The sequence below is a fragment of the Helianthus annuus genome, chromosome 2, assembly GCF_002127325.2.
Source record: "Helianthus annuus cultivar XRQ/B chromosome 2, HanXRQr2.0-SUNRISE, whole genome shotgun sequence".
Lineage (NCBI taxonomy): Eukaryota > Viridiplantae > Streptophyta > Magnoliopsida > Asterales > Asteraceae > Helianthus > Helianthus annuus.
Window position 1 is genome coordinate 162,871,909 of NC_035434.2, and position 6,306 is coordinate 162,878,214.

Here is a 6,306-nt window from a genome sequence, read left to right on the forward strand (position 1 = left end):
AAATTAATGACTGAAATTAATACATATTCACAAGAGGATGGGGAATCCTTATATGAAACTTGGGAAATGTTCAAGGAGTTATACGCAAGTGTCCACATCACGGCCTTGCGATATGGCAACAAGTATCCACTTTCTATAATGGATTGTTGCCACACACAAGGCAGACACTTGATTCTAGCTCCGGGGGACTTTTAGGTAATCGACGCCCGCATGAAATATATAACCAAATTGAGGAAATTGCTCAAACCAATTTTCAATGGCACACCCCCCGAGGCAATAAATCTATTGCCCCGGGCGCCCATAAGGTCGATGAAAGCACTTCTTTACAAGCCCAAATCGAGGCCCTTTCTTCAAAAATAAAAAAATTGGAAATGACAAAAACAGTCTCGGTTATGGCTTGTGAAGGGTGTGGTGGGTCACATGAAAATTGGAGTTGTATGAAAGAAATGGACGATCAACAAGAATTGGTAAACTACATTGATAATAGACCTAGGCCGTCGGGTCCCCCAACGGGAACTTACAACCAAGGATGGCGAAACCACCCAAACCTTGGTTGGAGGGAACCCGGCAATAGTAGTAACCAACAAACACAACGAACAAACTTTCAACAACCAAGAAATGAGTCACAAAATTTCACTCAACAACAAAGTGGACGAGAAAGGCTTGAAGATACTGTATCTCGCCTCATCTCCGACACTGAAAAGAAAAACTCGGAAAGATTTCTACAATTAGAATCAAATTTTAGAAATCAACAAGCTAGTATTCAAAACATAGAAAAACAATTAAATCAAATAGCTCAAAATTTTGCCGAGAGACCGCAAGGCGCATTACCTAGCAATACCGAAACAAACCAAAAGCGCAAGTTCACCTCATCACACTACGAAACCGCACCGTAGGGCCTGCAGAAGCGCCGCCGCCAACAGAAGAAACGGCACCCACACCTCTGCAGGAAAAGAACTCCCCTCCGTCACCAGAACCTACCAAAGCTCCTCGAGTTCCGTACCCCGGTAGGTTAATTCGTCAAAAGACCAATGAGCAATTCGCGAAGTTCGAAAGTCTATTAAAGCAATTGCATGTTAATATTCCTTTTATTGAGGTCCTAACCCAAATGCCCAAATACTCTAAGTTCATGAGGGACTTCCTCACTCATAAAAAGAAAATTGAAAATTTGCAATTAGTCAATTTAGGCGAAGAATGCTCTGCCCTCGTACTCAATAAACTTCCCCAAAAGAAAATCGATCCTGGAAGCTTCACGATTCCCTGCTCAATAGGGGAGTCCCCCGTTCGTAATGCCCTAGCCGACCTTGGAGCTAGCATTAACCTCATGCCCTCATCAATGTTTAAAAGACTCGGCCTGGGAACCACGAGTCCTACAAAAATGAGCATACAACTCGCTGATCGATCCGTCAAATTCCCGCAAGGTGTCATTGAAAATGTCTTGGTAAAGGTAGGCAGATTCGTCTATCCAGCCGACTTTGTCATACTCGATATGGAGGAAGACACCGAGGTCCCCCTCATACTAGGGAGACCATTTCTTGCCACCGCACAAGCGGTGGTAGATATGAATGACGGAACACTCACCTTGAGGTATGGGGATGATGAAGTAAAATTCGGAGTTGGGAAGAGAATAGAGGGCGACGACCCGGTCAACTACATGAAGGTTATTGATTCGAGCTTGGATGCTGCTCTCCGACGGTGTAACATGGGACGCCAAGCATCCCACTCAGAAAATATATAACCTCACATTGGGTCTAGCCAAGGACCCTTATAAACGTGGCGCACCACGGAGGCATTCCGCGGAACTATCCTTAGTTTAGTTTAATCTTTTAGTTTTAATTTGCAGGAATAAAACACACTCGTGGTGGTAATGGATGAAAAAGGGAACGAGAAAAATGACCCCATGCACAAAGAACGAAGCAACCCGACACAAATCTCCATTACAGAAGGCTCAACACGGGCCGTGCTCAACCAACACGGCCCGTGCTGAACCACCTGCAGAAAAATCGCCCAGTTCAGGTAACTGGACACGGGCCGTGTTCACCAGACATGCCCCCATATCCAGGCTTCTGTCTCATTTCTTTAATTTCTGTTACTGGCACCTGAACACGGGGCCGTGTCCGGTCCCCATGGGGCCGTGTCCAGACTGCCAGTAACATAAATCTTTGCTTTTTAACACCACATTACACATCCAATCAACCTAAAAATTTATTTTTGGGACACATTGAGGACAATGTGTAATTTAAGTGTGGGGGGAAGCTAACACTTTGAAATTTTGCAAGTCCTAACAAGCCTTACACAAAACTCTATTGGAACCGCTAAACACCCCAAATTTTTTACAAAAATTTTTCATTTTTTTACTTGTCTAAAGTTTAAGTTAGGAATCACAAGATTAATAAGGTTATATTTTTATAAAATTTACAACCGAGAGCGTCGTGATAACAAGAACCAACATAAGAAAATTATGAAACGGCATAACAAGTCTAGTTAAAATTTGATTATATATACTTGATTACATTAAAAACCCATTCCCACAAAAGTGAGTTTTGAGCCTTTATTGAGCATACAAATTTACATCTTTAGATTAAATGCTCATTTTTCGTTTCTTGTGTGAATAGCCGCTTGGTTCTTACAACTCTAGAACTTGCCACGACGATTCATTCCCGGTCCTTACCAACTTAAACCCAAGTAAGTAAATGATGGAGGCATTAGGACTAACCATTTTTATTTCTACACCATTATTTTTCATTTTTTTACCACCTACCCAAAATCCCCCTAGTTAACCCCTTTGAGCCTAAACCTTTCGTTTCTTTACCCTAAACCCTTTTTACCCACCAAAAACCCTTTTTAATTTTCACCCTTTATTTTAGTAACAAGCTCGGTTTTTCGCAAGTTCGTTCTTTTATGTGACTGAAAAAAAAAATGATGATGAAGTTAAAAACAAACAAGGTATGCAAACAAAAGCTTGTTTGGAGAAATACTTCAAAATAAAAAGTCACTAAAAAAAATGTGCTACGAAAACCGACGCTTTTTACGCTTTTCGCCCTTTTATTAACCACTAACCCAACCACCCACCTTTAGCCCAAGCCTAACCCTTCACCTAAAAAAAAAAAAAGAAAGTCCTCTTGATATTTACAAAGGTATAAAGTTAAAAAGGAGGAGGATTGATTGCTTGGCAAGCCTATGGAAGGCGTAAGTTCCATCCGCTCTCGAGTGACTCACTAAAAAAAAAATACACCTTCGGCCGAGTGTTGAGTGATTTCTCCCGTGAGGTATGTGAACTTGTATATAAATGAAATTTTAAAAAGGCATGTTATGCCCAAATAAGTAATTTATCCTATGAAACGTTCTAAATAAATCATAACGAATAGGATTATAAATAAATAAAAATAAAACCCAAAAAGATCTTGGATTCCCGACACTCTATGACAAGCCAAAAACCTTCTCTTCTACCCATTCCATTTGGGAGTGTAAGCCACATTTAAAGAGTTTTGCTTGAGGACAAGCAAAAGTTCAAGTGTGGGGGTATTTGATGTGTGTAAAATGCAACATATAAATTACATCAAATAAGGCATAAAACTAACCCTTTTTAAGTACTAATGTTGGAAAAAGAGTGTTTTTGTCTTCCTTTTGTATTTTCAGGATGAAATGAGCTCAAATTCACAAAAGAAGCAAAAAGACAGCTAATTCTAACATAAATACAAGAAAAGGAATAAAAGTAGACTGCCCCGAACCCTCAACGGCATCTCCCCAAGCAAAGAAGAGAAAACAGAAGCCTGAACACGCCCCGTGCTCAGCCAGCACGGGGCCGTGCCCAAGAAGCAGCAGAAAAGACAAACCTGTAGAAGCTTCTATTGCCCACCACGGGGCCGTGTCCAGTGAGCACGGAGGCGTGGCGAAAGTACAGCAGGCGCATTAATTGTAAATGCGTTACAATTAATGAAGAGAGATAGTGTCAGACGGGCACGGGGGCGTGTCCAGCGGACACGGGGCCGTGCCCAGCCTTCTGTTCAGCCTATAAATAGGAGTGCTTGGTTTCATTCTAATCCATCCCTTGGCACACCACCTCTCTCACACTTCATCCACCACCCACCACCACCATAACACCATCATCCACCACCATCATCCATTGTCCATCGTAGAGTGTGTGAGTCGTCTCGGGATCCAAGATTGATAGTAAGAGTTCTTGACAATCAAGGCCATGTTTGCCTAAGTCTCTTACATCACTTGGTGAAGGCAAGTGTTTAGTATAATACTTTTTATTTTTAATCTTTTGCACTTTTTATTTGGTTTTGTATTAATGACTTTAATAACTAGTTACTTATGTTGAAGGTGATCTTTCCTTATCGTTTGTCCGTGGTGTCTTGGCATTATTTTACTGTCTATATAAAATAAAAGATTTTCACCATTCATATCTCCACGGTCTATATGGAGGTATGTTGGCTACCTGGTCGGGGGTTAAGGGAACGGTTTGGTAAGGGTCTTGCCCTTGTTCAGCGTTTAGAGGTCCTGCAAGGGACCTGGGTCAAATTTAGTAGGATCTCCTTCAATGCCCATAGGTATTGGATGGCGGTGATCCAAACTCTTTGACCCCCTCATAAGTTAACTACTATTAATACTATAACCCGGCTATTTAGGACTGTATCCCTGCTGACTCAGACTACTTAGCCGAGGGTAACGTCACCGCCAAAAGCGGGGCCTACCATAATTTGCATTAATAACTTAATTCATTATCTTCCAATAATCCAACCCTTTAGGATTGTATCCTTGCTGACTCAAACTACTGGGTTGAGGGTAACGTCGCCTTCAAAAGAGGGGCCTACTACAATAACTAAGATAATCTCTTAAACAAGTGCAAAAGTGCGAAAATAATCAAAGGTTATACTAATACACGAGTCGGAACCAAGTGATTCATCTTGTCTATCTGTTTTTGTTTTATTTTTATTTTTCAGCATTTAGTTAGTTTTTACATTCTTAGTTTAAAAACATTTTTCTAACTTTTTGATTTGATTAGACGTTGAGGATAAACCGGTATTAAAAGCTCTTGTGTCCTTGGACGACCTTGGTATCTTACCAACACTATACTACGTCCACGATGGGTGCACTTGCCCATATGTGTGTTTAGTGTTAGTAAATATCGTGTTTTAAAAATTTAAAACTTGGCTAAAGGTGTAAAAAGGGCTTAATTATATATCTAAATTATATTACACTACACACGCATCACTGCTCAACATATCATGAAAACTCGCCATATTGTACCATGACGTCTGTGTCTTTGCTCAACAAGTTAGTTGTCAACAAACATTGTAAGGCTCTACAACTCCAATTGACACCTTTTCAGGATAGAAAGAGTGCGACAATCTTTCATGCTCAATGGACGAGTGTTTTAAAATCAATAGACATTAAACCCCAGCCTGTGCCCCCATCACAGAGTGAAAATTAAATAAAACGCTTGCAAATAATTACATTTACATGTGTTGGTTATTGTTTCTACACGACCACAATGATCGTGGCATCAATTAATGATTGACGCTAAAGCAAAGTCAAAATGCTAGAAATGAATTGGTTGTGATTTAAGTGTTTACTTTCAAGTTTTAACTCTCTATTTTAACTTCATCCATGATTGTTTGAAATCAATTTATACTCCCCTCTGGATAGAGATGCGCTGATCGTATTGAGCCGTCAAGTTGAACTGAACCAGTTTTGGATTTGACCAGTTTGTGATGAAGCCGGTTCGATGGAGGAACCGGGTTGGTTTTGAACTGGTTTTGGGGTGTTTGAAACACAAACCTATGGGACTGGTTTGGTTCAGTTCCGTTTCAGTTTGGTTAGGTTTCGGTTTGAAAATCAGTTTGCGTATATAGATATTTTAAAATGTAGGTATGTATTTATACAAATCGGATTGGGCCACTGAGTAGAGGCGAACCGGTTTGGGCCTTGACTGTTTTGTGATGCAGTCGGTTTAGTGAACAATAGGGCTGCGCTCAGTAGATAGTGATAACTATGATAAAAGGTCAAGTTTCATTAAAAAATTGTTGTGCTGTTTCTACAATTATTGTTTTAGGGTTTCATGATTTTGCTGAATGGCCGCTATGAAAGTTGGTAGTAACACATTGGTTAACCTGTAGAATTTCTATGAATGGAGTATCTTTACTCTTAACGGGTCAATGGGTAAAATAAAAGAAGTTAATAAAACTGGAAATGTTGTAATTTATGCTTTTATCATGTTCTTATTCTTTCTTTTATATTTTATATCTATTCTTTTATTAAATTAAAGCCACAATCAAAGAATAAAAGTATCATAAGAAT

At 39.9% G+C, this 6,306-nt stretch overlaps 1 non-coding gene across 1 annotated transcript; it reads right to left on the bottom strand.

The window, feature by feature from the left end:
- LOC118489972 lies at positions 1-106 on the bottom strand. The gene has a single exon (XR_004887983.1). It is a non-coding gene; the product is annotated as a small nucleolar RNA R71 (small nucleolar RNA).
- Positions 107-6,306: the final 6,200 nt, after the last annotated feature.